The sequence below is a fragment of the Delphinapterus leucas genome, chromosome 16 (genome assembly GCF_059928025.1).
Source record: "Delphinapterus leucas isolate spDelLeu-1000000601 "Yukka" chromosome 16, BTC_Dleu_Yukka2, whole genome shotgun sequence".
NCBI classification, from domain to species: Eukaryota; Metazoa; Chordata; class Mammalia; order Artiodactyla; family Monodontidae; genus Delphinapterus; species Delphinapterus leucas.
The window spans coordinates 8,356,162-8,375,157 of NC_143144.1; the positions used below are offsets into that span (position 1 = coordinate 8,356,162).

Below are 18,996 nucleotides of genomic sequence, written 5' to 3' on the forward strand. Positions count from 1 at the left end.
AACAGATTGAAGGAGAAATCATAAAGAAAATTACCAAATACTGAGAGAAAAATTAAAACAAAACATACCATACCAAAACATATGGGATGCAGCAAAGGCAGTATGCAGAGGAAAATTAATAGCTGCATATGCATACATTTAAAAAAGAAAAAAGATCTCAAATCTCAAAATCTAACTTTACACCTTGGGGAACAATAAAAAGAAGAGCAAACTAAACCCAAAGCTAATAGAAGGAAGGAATAATTAAGATTAGAGTGGAAATAAATAAAATAGAGATAGTTTATTAGCTATTTATTATTTATTAGCTAATAAACTAATTCAATAAAGTTGCAGGGGGCAAGTTCAACGCACAAAAATCAGTTGTGTTCTGTATATATGCAATAAACAATCCAAGAGAGAAATTTAGAAAGAAAAAATCTTCCATTTACAATAGCACCAAAACAGAATAAAATACCTAGGAATAACTTTAACCAAGGAGGTGAAAGATTTGTACACTGAAAACTACAAACATTGCCAAAAAAAAAAAAATTAAAGAGCCCTAAATAAGTGGAAAGATATCCTATGTTCATGAATTGGAAGACTTAGCATTGTTTAAGATATCAGTACTATCCAAAGTGATATACAGATTCAAACCAATCCCTATCAAAATTTCAACAGCCATTTTTGCAGAATTGGAAAAACTGATCTTCAAATTCTTATGGAATTTCAAGAGACTCAAATAGCCAAAACAACCTTGAAAAAGAACAAAATCAGAGGACTCACACCTCCTGATTTCAAAACTTACTTCAAAGCTGTAGTAATTAAAATGGTGTGGTACTGGCATGAGGATTAACAAATAGACCAATGGAATAGAAATGAGATTCAGAAATAAACCCATATATCTATGGTCAATTGATTTTCGACAAGGATGCCAAGTACACCCAATGAGGAAAGATCAATCTCTTTAACAAATAGTGCTGGGACAACTGGATCTCCACATGCAAAAGAATGAAGTTCAAACCCTACCTTATGCCATATACAAAAATTAACTCAGAATGGATCAGAGACCTAAATAAAAGAGCAAAAAACTCTTAAAACTCTTAGAAGATAAGATAGGAGTAAATCTTCATGACTTGACTTTGGCAATGATACCAGAAGCATGAGAAACAAAAGAAAATATAGTAAGTTGAACTTCATCAAAATTAAAAATTTTGTGCATCAAAGTACATTATCAAGACAGTAAAAAATACAATCTACAGAATGGGAGAAAATATTTGAAAATCATATATCTGATAAGGGTTGAATAATCAGAATATATAAAAACTTCTAATGCTCAACAATAAAAAGACAAACAACCCATTAAAAATAAGCAAAGAACTTGAATAAACATTTCTCTAATGAAGATATGCAAACGGCCAATAAGCACAGAAGAAGAGGCTCAACATCACTAATCATTAGGGAAAAGCAAGTCAAAACCACAATAAGATACCACTTCATACCTACTAGGATAGCAATGTTTATATATATATATTTTTTTTAATTAAAATTTTGGTTTGCCCCAATGCCTCTCTGTTGAATAAATGAGTGGGTAAAGTGAGTATTTAATTTCGCTTTATACTCTTAGTTTCTAGGACATGCCTGCTACATGGTGGGTGCTCAATAAATATTGAATTATTTATGACTTTTTACTTGGATATTAACTTACAACTGCAACTGAAATGTCAAATCCCAACCTTCACCTGAATTTGGGAACAGTCAAGTTTTGATCTGAAAAACCTAAAGAGCTGCCTCACTTCCCATTTTTGATTGGTTGGTGGGGCCCTGTAATATATATATATGTGTGTGTGTGTGTGTATGTATTTTTAAACAGAAAACAAAAAGTGTTTGTGAGGATGTGGGAAAATTGGAACTCATACATTGCTGGTGGGAATGTAAAATGGTACAACTACTGTGGAAAAGTTTCCCATTTCCCCAAAAAGCTAAACATAGAATTACCATATGACCCAGCAGTTCCACTCCTAGGTATAGACCCCAAAGAATCAAAAACAGGAATGTGAACAGATATTTGTACACAGATATTTGAACACTTGTACAATGTTCACTACAACATTATTCACAACAGCCAAAAGGTAGAAACAACCCAAGTGCCCATCAAAAGATGAATGGATAAACAACATAAAATATAGACATACACTGGAATATTATTCAGCCATAAAACGTATGAAGTTCTGATGCACGCTACAACATGGATAAATTTGGGAAATATTAAGCTAAGTGAAATAAGCTGGTCACTAAAGGACAAATACTGTATGATTTCACTTTTACAACATACCTAGAATATTAGGTACTCCACAAACTTACTGTCATAGGCTTAGGAAGTAGATGAGAGGTTACCAGGGCCCAGGAGGGAGAGAAGGAAATGGGGAGTTATTGCTTAATGGGTACAGAGTTTCTGTTTGGAGTGAAAAGTTTTGGAAATACATAGTGACAATGGTTACATAGCAGTTTGAATATAATTAATGACACTGATTTATATGGTTAAAGTTGCAAATTTTATGTTACCTTTATTTTACTACAGTTTTTTTTTAAAAGCATGGGCTATGGATGGAGACAGAAAATAGAATGTGGTAAGTACTACGATGGTCATATATCCAAGGACAGATGGGGTGGGACTGGAACTGACTAATGGCCTAGGAAAGAAGGAGCCCAGGAAGACTTTATAGATGACGTACCACTTAAGTGAGCATTTTCAAGGTAAATAAAGTGGGAGAGGAGTACTAAAAACAGAGGGAAGAGCAATATTTATGGCAGAAGATAATCCTAGAGAGACACGTAGGGCGCAATCAGGAGTATTAATCCTTCCAAATACCCACCTTTTCCTGACTGACGCATAAACTGTGACTAAAAAGAGCTTAGGCCAAAAGGACCATTGGGGAGGTGTCCTATCCTCACAAAGCACCATGATGGAACTCTAGGAGGGAGCAGGTAGCAGGCATCTGTCTAAAAATTTACAAAGAGCAGAGCCAGGGGCGATCACATGCTGTCAGAGCAGGTGGAGGCAGGCTGGTCCTAGAATCCCATCTGGGACTGTACATGGGTGCCATGCTGATAAGATCAGCTAATGGAATCAAGAATGGCTGCTTTCAACAGAGATGTGACCAGATCAATCAAGCCAGCAAAGAATCAATAAGGAGGGCACTTCAGTTCCCCAGCCAAGGTCTGGCAGAGAGAGTTCAGTGTGGATGACGAGTCAGCAAGTGGAAAAGTCAACTAAAAATAGAAACTCTTTTAACTTTTATGGGAACTCGTAAGTGTATACTACACGATTTTATTAACATTAGAATTAATAATAGATGTTTGCAGGAAACACTACATGTTTCCAAACAACTCAGCCATAGGGAATCCTAAGACTCTTTTAGGCTGTTGCCAGGTTATTTTATACGTCACTCACGATGAAGAAATTGATTCTAAAAATTCTCTGTATACTAAAGAACATATTTACTCTTTCATCTGTAGTAGTCTGTCACTCTCGTGTATGAATCTGGGAAATGTTCTAAACAATTCATACTAACAACTAGAAACTAAAGTGATTTCTTCAGCATCTATGATGTTTTGCTTTAGTGCATTACTTTTGAGGTTCTATTAATTAAATTCAACATTTGATACAGTTCTAGCTGTACAGCAACAGCAAGAAAAAGCAGCAGTCATTATATTCAGTGGCTTGCAGTTTCTGTCCAGTCTACACCAGGCCTCTGAGCAACCCCGGGAGTGGGGAAGCAGAAAAGAGTCCTTAGATCTGTTCTGGCTATGTGTCTACAGCTATTAGCTCACTACCTTGGTCACTGGAAAATACTTTGGAGCCACTTTTTTGAGGCAAAGCACACCATTTCCAGAAAGGCCTTTTTGAAATTCAAAGTCAGAATCTGGAAAGAGCCATCCGCCATCCACTGAGCTCATGGAGCCTGTTACTTAGAATTCGCTTCAGTGACCGGCCACCAAGTCACCCCTTACACCCCTGAGAGAATGTGACACAGGGCAGCTAGGCTCTTTTTCTTAGTCAGATAGTGCCACAATGATGCCGCATTAAAAGTCCACCTGGAACTCAGTGGCTTAAACACGCATGTGTGTGCCTAGGTTCATGGGTCTGCAAGGGATTGCGCTGTGGCTGCCAGGCCTGGCTCAGCTGAGCGGCCCGGCTGCAGGTGAGGGTCTGCCTGGGCTGGCTGCCAGGCTGGTGCAGGGCTCAGCTGAAAGGGATGCGCACGTCTCTTCTACTATGCAGCTGCCCTTGTTCTTTGTCCTTATTTTTGTCTTTCACTCTTTTTCTGCCTTTTGTGGTTTTAATATTGAGCACTTTATATGATTCTGTTTTCTCTCCTTTCTTAGAATATAAATTATAGTTATTTTTTTTAACTGTTGTTAGTGGTTGCCCTAGAGTTTGCAATATACATTTACAACGAATCCAAATAACACTATACCACGTCACGTGTAGTGTGAGTACCTTATAATAACAAAATAATCCTAATTTTCCCCATCCCTTGTTATCATTGCTGTCATTCATTTTATTTACATATAAGTGTACATATACACACATATGAAAAAGATGCATAAGCATACATAATCGCATACATTGTTGCTATTATCATTCTTAATAAACTGTTATCCACTAAGTCAGTTAGAAATAAGAAAAATAAAAATTTTAATTTTACCTTTACTTACTCCTTTTTCAAAGCTCTTCCTTTCTTTATGTAGACCCAAGTTTCTGACCTATTTTTTTATTCTCTCTAAAGAATTTGTTTAAACATTGTTTGCAAGGCAGGTCTACTGGCAACAAATTTCCTTGATTTTTGTTTGTTTATTTCTCCATTTTTGAAGGATAATTTTGTGGGAGAAGGAATTCTAGACTGGTGGGGGTTTTCTCTCAACACTTTAAATGTTTCACTCCTTTTTTTTGAATTTATTTATTTACTTTTATTTTATGGTTGCATTGGGTCTTCGTTGCTGCGCATGGGCTTTCTCTAGTTGCGGCGAGTGGGGGCTACTCTTCATTGTGGTGTACGGGCTTCTTATTGCGGTGGCTTCTCTTGTTGCAGAGCACAGGCTCTAGGTGTGTGTGCTTCAGTAGTTGTGGCACGCAGGCTCAGTAGTTGTGTCTCACAGGCTCTAGAGCACAGGCTCAGTAGTTGTGGTGCACGGGCTTAGTTGCTCCACGGCATGTGGGATCTTCCCGGACCAAGGCTCGAACGCATGTCCCCAGCATTGGCAGGTGGATTCCTAACCACTGTGTCACCAGGGAAGTCCGTTTCTCTCCTTCTGTTGCCTGCCTGGTTTCTGAGCAGAAGCCACCTGTAATTCTTATCTTTCTGTGTAGATACAGGATTTTTTCCCTATCTTTGATTTTCTATAGTTTGAAAACGATATGCCTGAGTTATTTTGTTTTTGTTTTTGCATTTATTTATATTATCGTGTTCTCTGAGCTTCCTGGAGTTGTGTTTTGGTGTCTGACATTAAGTTGGTAGAAATTATCAGCCATTATTGTTTCAAATATTTCTTCTGTTTCTTTCTCCCTTTCTTCTCCTTCTGGGTATTCCCATTTTGGGTGTGTTACCTGTAAGTGTTGTCTCACTGTCCTTGCATATTCTGTTCTGTTTTTCCAGTCTTTGTTTCTTTGCTTTTCAGTTAGGGAGGTTTCTATTGATACATCCTCCAGCTCAGAGATTCTCTCCTCAACTGTATCTAGTCTACTAAGAAGCCCATCAAAGGCATTCTTCATTTCTATGACAGTGTTTTTTATCTCTAGCGTTTCTTTTTGGTTCTTTCTTAGGATTTCCATCTCTCCCCACTTACATTGCCCATCTGTTCTTGCCTGCTGTCTCTTTTACCCCTTAACACATGAATTATAGTTGTAATAAATTCCCAATCTGAAGATTCCAACATCCCTGTCATGCCTGCTTCTGATGCTTGCTCTGTCTCTTCAAGTTATGTTTTTTTTGCCTTTTGGTATGCCTTGTAAATTTTTTCTTGATAACCGGACATGCTGTACCAGCTAAAAGGAACTGCTGTAAATAGGTCTTTAGTAACGTGGTAAGGTATAAGGGGAGGGGAACCATTCTATAGTCCTATGATTAGGTCTCTTTCAGTGAGCCTGTGCTCTGGACTGTAGACTTCTCAAATGAGTCTTATTTTTTTCCTCCTCTCTTAGGTGGGAGAGGATGGCTAGAGTGGGCTAGAGTTGGGTATTTCCCTTTTCCCACGTGGAAGGCTGTTGCTGTCTGGAGTTGGGTATTTCCCTTGCCCAGGTCTCTTGGGGTCTGATAATACCCCCAACAGGTTCGGCTCTGGTTAACTAGTTTCTTCTGATGGAAGGCTTTGTTAAGAAGAACAGAGTGCGCCAGCATATTTCAGAATGGCTCCTTTTCCCCTCCCCCTGCTAGAAGCATGAGGGAATTTTTCTCCGATATTTACTGTGGGAACCTGGTTGAGCTCCTGGAGGTAAGTTTCACAGTTGTGGAGGCCCCCTGTGACCGGGTCCCCCTGGAGTTTTTAACTCTCAGAGTCGTCCACACTGAGCCTCCGGCATTTGTCAATTACAGTTCTGACTTTCCTACCTTGGCACTCGTTCCCACGTAGTTTCTGTTTGTCTCTGCTCTGCTAAGTTTTCTCTGTGTTCATCTGTCTGTCTCTCCAGTCTTGGGGGCAGCGGTTTGCCTTCTGTCCTAGAAGAGTTGATTTTTTAGCCTGTTCAGCTTTTTACTTGTTAGGATGGAGTGGCAAATTCTAAGCTCCCTACATGCAGAGCTGGAAACCAGAAGGGCTTTCCTTACTCTTTCAAAATACTCTAAGAAGTAATGAGGTGGACCAAAACAGAAATGATTACAGAAGCACAGACTGCCCAGACATAGATGCCGCTCCCATCCGACCCTCTGATCCTTCAGCGAAAGGGCTGCTCTACTCTACAGGCTGCCGGCTGCCCCTCCCCTTCCTCCAGTGGTCACTTCCATCAGGGCTCTTGGCTTGACACGCACGTTTTCAGCCTAACTCCTGCAGTGGTCATCCTTCTTGGGCTCCCATGCTGATTCATGATTCTCAGCCTGTCCCTTATTTCCCACCATAAGATAAACCCATTCCTTTTTGGCCAGTGTGTCCCCATTCCAGCCATGGCCAGAGACATAGGATTCAAGCTTCTTCATCTCCGTAGGGCTGAGAATGTGGAGAGATTTACTCCAGTCCCAGGGTGAGGAATATGCTGTTATTGGCAAGGTAAACGATAATTCACCACCCTGCAGGTGAAGCCCTTCCCACCATAAGCACACCATCTAGCAATTCTCTAAGCATCCGATAATCAGAGACCATATAGAATGATAATTGCCTCACATCTTGTAACACGACAGTTGTTCACTCACCTGGAGCGTGTAGCCTATGTTTACATTAGCTTTTAGTGCCCACAGTAATTGTACTTATTTTACTTACAGTCAACTAGACCCCTAAGATTTAGTTAGATGTTCATTCTGTCCTATTCCCCTGAAATTGTTTTGTTTTGGACACAAACAGGATTTCACACTTACCGTTTGTTTGTCCCATAAATACTGTAAAAATGGAATCTGCATAACTGAACCAGCTCCTGTCTTTAAGAAACTTTGAAATTAATAAGAGGACTGACCAAGGTCACCAGGACCTCTGATATTAAGGCAGCGTGAGACGATTGACTCTCAGGGGCAGACTTTGTGCTGTTTGGATCGGGAGGGATTGCAAACTACTTCATGAAGGAAATAACTTTTTGAGTTGGGCCTAATAGGATGAATAGGGTTTTCAGAAACAGGTGGGTGGCTGGGCAGTTCAGATGACTGGAAGAGCAGGAAGAGAGGCAGAATGTTAGAGGCAAGATCTGGGAACAGCAAATAGCTAAGATAAAGAGATGGGCATCTGTAGGGAGCGGTAGGAGATGAAGTCAGAAGACAGGCTAAGTCCTAATGTGAGGGTCTTCAGTGCCATGCTGGGATATCAGGGCATTTGTTGGTCAGCAATAGAAAGCCACTAGAACTAAGTAAGCCACTAGAACTAATTAACTAATTAAGCAGCATGATTAAATCTTCTTTATACCAGCCCATCATCCTAACCTGTTGAGATCCTTGAGTCTTTCATTAAAACTATGAGCTATTGCCTCCATCCCCAGACCCTATGCAGGTTTGATAAGCATCCTTGATTACGCTTCTCTAATTCAACTACAAAATATATAAAAGTGATAACCCTAGTCACAACTCTAAAAGTGACCTTCCTTCAGGGTGATTCTTTGGGCTATGATTCTTTGGGCTATGCTTATCCAACCATGTATCACTCACGTATAGCAGCATCTAGCCCACAGTTCTCAAGAGCAGATATTATTGATTGCTTATTTCAGTACACATGATTTACACTCATTATCTTTTTTAAACCTTTCACCAGCCCTCTGAGATGAAGCTATTGAAGTTTACTGTGCATTCTTTTAAACTGCAAAATCTTTCCCATCCCAGACGTTTGAATCTCAACCTTGAATGGATTGGTCTTCAAGCAATCTTCTAAGAAAGTATGGATTTTATCAAATAGATCCTTCATAAAACCTTTGGTGAACTGTAACTCCTTTAATATCTACCTGGTTAATATAAAGAATTGTAGAATTCACAAGATCAATTAGAAACTTCATTATTGTTTGTGTTTATTGAGGCTAACTAGAAAGTTTCAAGTCTGGCACAGGGGAATAATGAAATAGAGTTTCAACCTAGCCAAGAAGCTAAGTAGACCTGAATTTCCCGACAATTTTTAAATAATCTAACAGTACCAGCATGAGCCCTTAGTTGCCTAGGTAATAAAGCAGGTTTCCATGGAAACCCATTGGTCTGTATCAAAGAAACGCTTTGAATTTTAATGGGGTGAAAGAGCATCATCTAAGAAAGACCAAATAGTTATTGCTAACTGAACTGTTCTTGGTGGTGACGGCCTTTTGTGTTCATATTTGTTAATAGCGGTGGTTGTTTTTGCCAGAAAAACAAGCTTTAGATATGCAAATAATCGTAATAGCTAATACTGTCTTCTCTCCTCTACACACCACAAGAGAGTTTCTTTTTTTTTTAAAGAAATATTTATTTATTTATTTTTGGCTGCACTGGATCTTCGTTGCTGCGCGCGGGCTTTCTCTAGTTGAGGCGAGCAGGGGCTACTCTTCGTTGCGGTGCGCAGCCTTCTCATTGCGGTGGCTTCTCTTGTTGCAGAGCACGGGCTCTAGGTGTGTGGGCTTCAGTAGATGTGGTACGTGGGCTCAGTAGTTGTGGCTCGCGGGCTCTAGAGCACAGGCTCAGTAGTTGTGGTGCACGGGCTCAGTTGCTCCACGGCATATGGGATCTTCCCGGACCAGGGCTCGAACCCATGTCCCCTGCATTGGCAGGCGGATTCTTAACCACTGTGCCACCAGGGAAGCCCTACCAGTATATTTTATATACTTAAACTATATACATACACACAAACACACACTCATTTTATCCTTACAGCAACTGAGGTTGAATTCCCTGGAGATCCAGTGGTTAGGACTCTGTGCTTTCACTGCTGAGGGCCCGAGTTCAATCCCTGGTTGGGGAACTAAGATCCCGCAAGCTGAGTGGTGCAGCCAAAAAACAAAACAAAACAAAAAACAACAACTGAGGTAAGTGGTATTATTATCCTCATTTTACAGATGAGGAAACTCAGAGATAAGAAATTGAATAACTTACCTAACATCATACAACCAGTAAGAAGACAGCTGTGATGTGAAGTAAGGCAATCTGGCTACTCCACACTAAGCCTTTATTCTGTTAGCTCTCTACACCCCCCTCGCCATCCCAGCTTGTATTCCCTCCATCCCCCTAACTTAATTTTATTATAATTTTTTTGTTTTAAGATTTTTTGATGTGGACCACTTTTAAAGCCTTTATTGAATTTGTTACAATATTGCTTCTGTTTTTGGTTTTGGTTTTTTGGCCCCGAGGCATGTGGGATCTTAGTTCCCCGGCCAGGGATTGAACCCATGCCCCCAGCAGTGGAAGGTGAAGTCTCAACCACTGGACCACCAGGGAAGTCCCGATTATGATTTTTAAATGAATAGTTAGTATTTACATTATTGTGGCTATGCCAACCTTGCTAATTGCTGAGCCAAGTAATATACTATTTACATATTTCTTTTCTTTTTTCTCCTTCCTTTTTACTGAGGCTTGATACTAGCCCTTTTGGGGAGTCTGAAATTCTACCTACCTATTGTTAATTTTCTTCTCAAATGTGCCAATGTTTCTGCCATATGTACATTAACAGTTTGTGTGTTTATTTCCTGAGAACACTTTCCTTCCTTCCTTCTGCTATGATACCTATTGGTTGCTCTCTGCAAAGATTTCATTGTGAGATTTCCCTTTGTGCCACAGATCCTCTTTCCTGGATCCTGTGCCATGTCTTTCTTTTGATTTCTTGTTTTTGGTGGAAGGTATTCTCCATAGCCTGTTACAGGAAAGTGTATGAGAGGTTTTCGAAAATCTGAAAATGTCTCTATCCTGCCCTCACATTTGATTGATAGTTTAGCTGGCTCTCGAATTCTAAGCTGTAAATAATTTTCCCTCAGAATCTTGAATGTATTTGATTTGTTGTCATTTGCCTTCTGATGCCACTTGAGAAAGACAAAGCCGTTCTGATTGCTAGTAATTTGTAAGTAGTCTTTATTTAGCTTAATAGAAGTTTCCAGGGGCATCTCTGGTGTTCTGAACTTTCACAACATGCCTCGATTTGAGTCTCTTCCATACCTTTTGCTAGGCACACGGTGAGCCTTTTCAGTCTAGAGTCTTGTGTCCTTTGGTTCTGGGAAATTTCCTCCCCTCTCTTTTCTCTCTTTCTTGAACTGTTAGTAGGTTGTTGGATTTAAAGGACTGATCCCCTAATTTTCTTTCTTTCTCTTATATTCCATCTTACTCTTATTTTGTTTGTCTTTCAGGAAGATTGTATCAAGTTCTTTTTGTTTCTGCACCTCAAGTAACAAAGACTTAAAGTCATGCCTTCAGCAAGATAGGAGTTTAAGTATCTCTCATGCAAAAGTCCAGAGGTAGGCTGCCCAGTGTTGGCATGACAGCTCTGCTCTATGAAGAGGCCCCATTGGGCTCCTTCTATGCCCACATTTGCATTATGGATCACACCAGTTATCTTTTTAGGAAAGTTTCCTTAGTTTCAAGAAAATACTTTTACTCGCATGTCAAGAATTAGTCACATAGCTATATCTACATCTCAGTTGGAGAATCCACTCGGCCACATATATTATGCGTGTCTTGGACAATTGGAATCCTCTTGTCATCTATAAGTACATTGTCTAATATGGTAGCTGCTACCTACATGTGGCCGCTGAGGACTTGAAATGTGATTAGTCCAGATTAACATGTGTTTTAAGTTAAAACAGACACTGGATTTAGAATAGTATGAAAAAAGGAAAATCAAATATTTTAGGTTGATTATAGGATAAAATGATAATATTTTTAATATATTGGGTTAAAAGAAATATATTATTATAATTCATTCCGCCTGCTTCTATTTTCTATTTTACTTTTTTTAATGTGGCTACTAGAAAATTTTAAACTACATATGTGGCTTGCCTTATATTTCTATTGGATAACGCAGCTCTATAAAATGGGAATAATAGAGTGCCTACCTCAATGGCGCTCTATTATTAAATGAGAAAGATTAAATGAGATCCTAAGTGTAAAATGTTTAGCCCAGTGCCTGACAAAGAGTAAATACTCGGAAAAAGGAAAATAGACTAGTTAATAACGTAGTGTTTCATTGACTCTAACACGTCCATTCTTGTTCCTGCATTTTCACACCTCGGACTCATCGTACCGGGGATGGCACCCAACTGTCGCCAGACCCCAGTCATAACATAGTTGTCACTGCCTGTGTGCGCATACACATCGAAAGCACTAGCATTCCGTACTTGCAGAGTGAGTGTCCGTGGCCTAGAAGACAATCCAGGAGATCAAGAAGGGGGCACTCTTAACCTCTAAGAATCAAAATGTTAAGGAGACAGGTGGAGGGTCGTTCTGATGTGTTTAAGCAACATTCCCAAAATAGGAGTGAAGAGTAAGCTCCCTGTACCGAATTACAAAGTTGGCTGAATTGTTCAGCACCAATGGCTTTTAGCTCTTTAGTGGATCTGGAAAGACAAGAGGAGGGGAGGGGAGAAGATATGGTAAGAGGACTTGCTCAAAGTGCCTAATGCCATTGATGATAAGATTGGTGGAAAAACACAGACATTGGTGACCAAATCAAAAAGTGATTCTGATGACTGGAACTCGAAATGTAATGAAGTTTCATGAATACCTTAATCAATTTCTGCTCTTATTTTCCTTCTTCTGTATGTATTACTGTGATACGATTTTTAAATTCATGCCTAAATATGTCTAAATAAGTTTAAGATAAGAATCTTAGGTAATGAAAAAGCATTGTGTTATAGTTTAATTGGCAGCGCTTTTTCCTTTCTTAGGGGTACGTAAAACAGTGGGGCAAATTATAACTAATGCATTTTAGATTTGATGAAACATAGTATTATTCCCTTTAAAGGACTTCTCTCTAAGTCCAAGATCAAGTGACCTCTAAAATATAGTAATACTAATAACTAACATTTATGTTTTTCTTTTTCCTATGACACTTTTCTAACATACTATATATAGAATTTATTGTTTATTGTCTCCCTGCTAGGTAGAGCAGCAGTTTTCATCTATATTGTTCTCTGATGTCTCCCAAGCCCCTAAAACAGTGCCTGGCACAGAGTAAGTTCTCAATAAATATTTGTTGAGTGAATGAATGAAATCTTTGTAAGTGCTGTTCTAAGTGCTTTCCTTGGATTATTCTATGTAACTTTCACAAGAAACCTAAGTAGATATTACAATCACCAACATTTTCAATTAAGGAAACCCATGTATGTAAAAGTTCAGGAACCTGTCCAAGGTCACACAGCTTGACATCACTGGCGGGGGAGGGGGGCAGGATTCAAGCCCAGTCTGGTTCTGTACCTACACTCTTATCCACTGAACTTTGCTGCCTCTAATACTGCCTGTGTTTCCCTTCTTGATTTAACTCCTGCTGGGCTCCTGCTGCATTTGGTGCATGCCTCTCTCATAGGTCTTATTACTCTTTATTAGAGGAGAGTATGGCCTGTGTCCTCCATAAGACTGAGCTTCTCAAGGACCAAGATCTATCCTTATTTATCTTTATATCCCCAAGGCTGACCACAGTGCCTGGCACTGTGCAAGCTATGTAAGTACAGAGCAAGAAGGATGAAAGAAGGATCAACGGTTCCCAACTGGCAGCTGAAGCACTAGTAGATCCGATGAAAAGGAAAAGCTTAGAAAGAGAAGCTTTCCTGGAGAAAGAATACTACGAGTTCCAGTTTTGAACTTATTGGAGTGATGGAAGGACAAACAAATGGAGATAGCCGTCAAGGGACTTGGGAAGAGAAAATGGGCATAAAGGTTCCATTAGGACTAAAACATAGACTTCCAAGTCTTTTTGAAAGAAGTGCTAACTGAAGCTCCGGGGGTGAATCAGCTCACCATGGAAAACAGAATGCAAAGAAAAGAAAAAGAGAGAAAAAAAGGCAGCATCTTGGAGCGTACCTATAGTTAATAGGAGGAAAAAGGACAAGGAGTCAGCATAGAGATCTAAAAGAAATTCAGAAGGATCTCTGCAGCAACACTGAAGTCAAAGGAATCTTTCTTGTTTGTGTCCCTGAGTAGGTGTCTGTGATGACTGCTTTGTAAAACAGTACAGATTATAAATAAAAAAGTCTGTGGGCAGCAACAGAAAAACAACACATACGTTTTCAGTGCTACTGGGTCTGTCTGGCCCTGCCCACCATTGGTTTGGGGAGCAACTTAGTTCAGACCGGAGAACACCCACATGAAACTCCTCTCGATGGTAACACGACATGTCTTCCACCTCTTCACACTGACTTCTCTTCGCCTCCTCTCTCCTCCAAACATAGGTTGGAGATTACACCCTCTCTGTATCAAAACAGCACATCTGAAATCATCTCATGGCACCCACATTCTTTTACTTGCCCATAGTCTTCCAAATTTTGTAAGGTGAATGTGGCCTCTCCAACTCTTATCCTGCATTATTGCTGTTGTTATTAACATACATATACATATATATATACGTACATATATATATATATATATATATATTTTTTTTTACCATATCTACACCTCAAAATTTCTCTCTTCTAGTTGTTTTTGCTCTGTTGGCTAGACCACAGAGCTCCTTGAGAGTAAGCTGGTGGGGGAAGGGGCATTATTGCAATTCATTGACTCTCTTTGGTAATACTTTCTTTATCTCTGCCCTAGGCCTACTACTGACCAGTAGGAATTGCTTAGCTGCCCAAGTGACAGTTAGCACTAGAGACTACTGACTTTTGACCTTGAAGGCCACATAAGATGGTAAATCCATTAAAAACTTAGTCATCACACTATAAATATTCTGAATGACCATTATTTTCACCTTTCTGTGAATCAAATGTACTAAAGATGACCTTTCTCAGGCCAACTACTCTACTTTACTTAAAAATTATGACACATATCATGCATATATGTGACATATATTCATTCTCATTCACAGAAGAGTGTATAAGATTTACTTGTACAGTTTATTTAAAGAATAATTATAAAACAACTACCCAGTTTCAGAAACAGAACATTGTCAGCCCCTCAGAAGCCCTCCCTGGTCACATCCCATTTCTCTTTTCTTAATAGTTTTGCTATTTAATGTATGTATCCTTAACAGGAGAGTTGAGTTTTGCATTTCTGAACCTTATGTAAGTGGAAACACATGATATCTATTCTTTGATTGACTTGCTTCTTTCACTCAATACTGAGATTCATCATATTATTATAAATGGTTATAGTTGTTCATTTTCATTGGTGCATTATACTTCACCTTATGACATCATAATTTATCCATTCTCTTGTTGATATGTTTGGATTGTATATTGTTTTTAGCTATTACAAACTTGCACATATACAAGAGATTCTGAATAGAATTGCTGACTGATAGCGAATGTGTATCTTCAACTTCACAAAAGTCAGTTTTCCAAAGTGACTGTATCAATTTATACTACCATTAGAGTATCTCTTGTTGCGGAGCATGGACTCTAGGTGCGTGGGCTTCAGTAGTTGTAGTTGTGGCCCGCAGGCTCTAGCGTGCAGGCTCAGTAGTTGTGGCGCACAGGCTTAGTTGTTCCGTGGCATGTGGGATCTTTCTGGACCAGGGATCGAACCCATGTCCTCTTCATTGGCAGGTGGATTCTTAACCACTGCGCCACCAGGGAAGCCTGATGTAGGTGTTTTTTATATATTCTGGGTGCTAATTCCTTGTTATATGCTTTGCAAACTTCTTCTCCCATATTGTGACTCTTCCACTCACTTTATGGTGTTATTTGGTAAACAAAAGTCCTTAATTTTAATGTAGTTGAATTTATTGATCTTTTCCTTTATGGCTAAAAAAAATTATTCTCAATCCTAAAGTCATAGAATCATTCTTCCATACAGGTCCACAAAATTTATCTGAAATACTTGGAGACAGATGTGTTCTGGAATACAGACTTCTTTGGATATTGGAAAGGTACCATGGAATGTACAATGTATACTATGTAGCAAGAACTGGGACAGTACCTATAATCAAAAATATCAATATTTCTACAGCAAAACTTATAGTCAACTAAGTGATATATAAATAACGACTATCGCGACACTAAGTTACATTTTTCAACAAATGAGTTCCAAAGAGTTTGATGTTTCAAGGTTTGGGGATTTTGTAATTAGTACAAAAGTTATGGTAGCCTCATACAATAAAAATGGAATTATTTCAAAGTTTGAAGGAACTTACCAGTGGAGCCATTGACCTGGAATTTGTGTGTGAACCTTCATTACTACTGATTCAAATTTTTAATGGTTTGGGACTATTCATATTTTCTCCTCTTTAGTGAGCTAGTGTTTTTCTTGAGATTTGTACAATCATCTACATTTTATTTGCATCAAATTGTTTACAAGATGTTCTGTTTTGATTTCTAAAGTATAGTTTTTGTTATTGACATAGGTTGTTAACATCTCTCCTTTCATTGCTCAATACTGTTAAATATTTGTCAATTTTATTAGTCTTTTCCAAAAAAAAATCAACTTCTGGATTTTTAAAATCTACTGTATGCAGTGGTGTGCTAGTTAATTAGCTCTGAACATAATGAAACAAAACACTAGCAGAAGAGGTGTGCACAGTTGGCTCTCCTGAGCCAGTAAAGGCAGTGTCTGGCACACCACTACTTTCATTTCCCATTTCATTCATTTCTGCTTTCAGCATTATGTCCCTCCTTCCACTTTCCTTAATTTTACTCTCCTTTTTCTAACTTCTTGAAAGGGAATGTTTAGCTAAAGACCTTTCAGCCTCATTTCTAATGTACTTACTTAAGGCTATAAACTTCCCTCTACGTACTATACGTTAACTTTATTCCACAGGTGTTGCTATTGTATTTTATTATTCAGCTCAAAAAATTTTCTCATTACCATTATGACTCTTTGGCTATGGGTTACATGGACTTGTTTTTAGAGTTCTTTATTGATTTCTAGCTTAACAGCACTGTGCTCAAAAAACACGTGCTGAATGATTTCAATCTTTAAAATTCGTTGAGAGTTGCTTTACAGCTAAGTATGCAGTTGATTTTGGTAATATGTCATGTTTACGTTCCAAAAAACACGTTCTGATTTTGGTTGTGTTTTTCTGTGTATATTCATTAGGTCAAGTTTGTACATCATGTTATTCAAATTTTCTATACCCTTACTGATTTTTCTTTTGTTTGTCTTAACAATGACTGGGAAAGGCCTGTTAAAATCACCCACTATGGCCATATATTTTTTTCTTTATAATTTCATCGATTCCCTTTATATATTATATATATATATATTTATTATTAAGTGCATAAAAATTTTAAACTTTAAATATTTTTTTTCAACTCATACGTCATTCAAGACTCCTTCCATCCTTTTTGTATCTCATTAGTCATACTTTAAAAATACTATCTTTATATAAACTGCCCATGATAGACACAGTATAAAAGAATTGGTGGTCCTGGTAAAGCTAAAGCAATCCACTTATTAGACTCCATTAACTATTACAGAAATCCTTCCCATATTGTAGAACATATGTTTGGTGGTACTTAGGCTTCACACAGCCAACCTGAAAATCTGCGTATGTTTATTTGTAAAGGATTAAATACCAGCACTGAGTGCAGAGCTGTAAACTGCTTGTGAGTTTTATAAGCACTTAGAATTCAACAGGACTAGATGATGCCGCAGATGCGATCTTTAAGAGACCTGGACGACTGACCTGTATCTACAAACGTGCTTTCAGATAAAGATTCTGCTGAGATATTCACTAAAATATTAAAAAGAGCATCTTTCAAAATCTGGAGCAGCGCTTTTCATTCCTTTTGAAAAACACCTCAGCGTTTAGGGAGTAAAAAAAGCCACAAGTAAGATTAAAACAATAATACAGGTATTAATTTTACCCACTCTCCTGACCAATTTGTATTACCTCCGTCAACTTTCAGATCCAAGTCCAAAGATCTTAGCTGTAAACTCTAATCAGGCTCACATTTTAATCCCACGAACTATCAGATCTCAGCCGACTGGAACTTGGCTTTCATATTCTTTCACTAGATGTCTCCCAATACCAACTAAAAGGATCTTGTCCATCTACAGAAGAAAGCCGCAAGGGTTCAAGCAAGGGAAAGGTGATAATGTTGGTAAGTGTAACAGGATCAAATGTGAATCAGGAAACTGGGAGCTGGGTGCCCTGGGTTCTCAGCTCAGTCACTTATTTGCCATGTGTCCTGCGGTGTCACCCGCCTCTTTCTGGGATCAATTCTTTCTTTTTTTTCCTTTAATTTAAAAAGCGAGGAGTTAAGCCTTCGCGGCCCTTTAACGCTTCGTCCCGCTCTCATCTCAGGTGCCAACTTCCACACAAAGCCGCCGTTTCCGGCAGGGCTCGCACGTTAAGCTTTCCGAACGGCGCTTGGCGAGATATATGCAGAAATTTAGATTCATGAAAGAAGCACAGTTCATTAAAATCACGAAAAACTGCAGGGAGAGAGGCACCGAGACGTTAATAAAGCCAAGACCGCTCTGAGGAGTGACCTAATCCCACTCACTTCCCACCCCCACAGCCCCAGGACCCGCCTCCCTCGCCCGAGCAGGCCCGGAAGTCACTGCGACAGGTAAGAGAACGGAACAGGAAGTCCCGCCCTCCTGGAACAGCGAACGGTAGCCCGTAAGGATCATTCCAAGGCCGGCGCATTCGCCGCGTGAATTGTTTCCTTGAGGGGACGGGGTTCTACGACGCTTGAGCTCCAGCGGGCGAGGCGTTAGTGCGGCGCCAGTCTTCGACACCGCGCCCTTCTTTCTCGGTTGTTGGGCTGCGTGCTTCTGCTCCAGTGGGCGCCGAAGGGAGCCTGGTTCTGGACGGGCGGAGAGGTGGGCTTGCTGGCGGGGCTGGCGGGGCGCGCCGGGGAGGGTATGGACCCCGGAGGTCGCTGACTTTCTGCGAGCCTCGGGCTCCTCTTCTGCAAGACGCAGCAGCACTCCGTGTCCTGCCTGGTGATTTTGCCCTCGTGCATTTATTTGTATAGCACTTTGGTTCGAACAGCAACCTCGTAAAATGGGCACCGCTCCCCTGTTTTATCGAAGGGGAAACAGGCTCGAGAGAATAAGTGAAGTGTCTTAAGTGACGGACCGTGTGAGAGCCGTAATTCTAACTCCGGCTTTCTTTTCTTTTTTTTTTTTTTTTTTTTTTTTGCGGTACGCGGGCCTCTCACAGCTGTGGCTTCTCCCGTTGCGGAGCGCAGGCTCAGCGGCCATGGCTCACGGGCCCAGCCGCTCCGCGGCATGTGGGATCTTCCCAGACGGGGGAACGAACCTGCGTCCCCTGCATCGGCAGGCG

At 39.8% G+C, this 18,996-nt stretch overlaps 1 protein-coding gene across 3 annotated transcripts in view; it reads left to right on the plus strand.

The window, feature by feature from the left end:
* Positions 1-18,302: 18,302 nt before the first annotated feature.
* Positions 18,303-18,996, plus strand: part of COA6 (cytochrome c oxidase assembly factor 6) — a 46,064-nt gene continuing 45,370 nt past the window's right edge. Inside the window, exon 1 of one of the 3 annotated variants that reach the window (XM_089897431.1) lies at positions 18,303-18,530. The gene's annotated coding sequence lies outside the window, so the exon portion shown is untranslated. The remainder of the gene's footprint in view (positions 18,531-18,996) is intronic. The other 2 variants (XM_030763499.2, XM_030763498.2) reach the window with 2 other exon arrangements.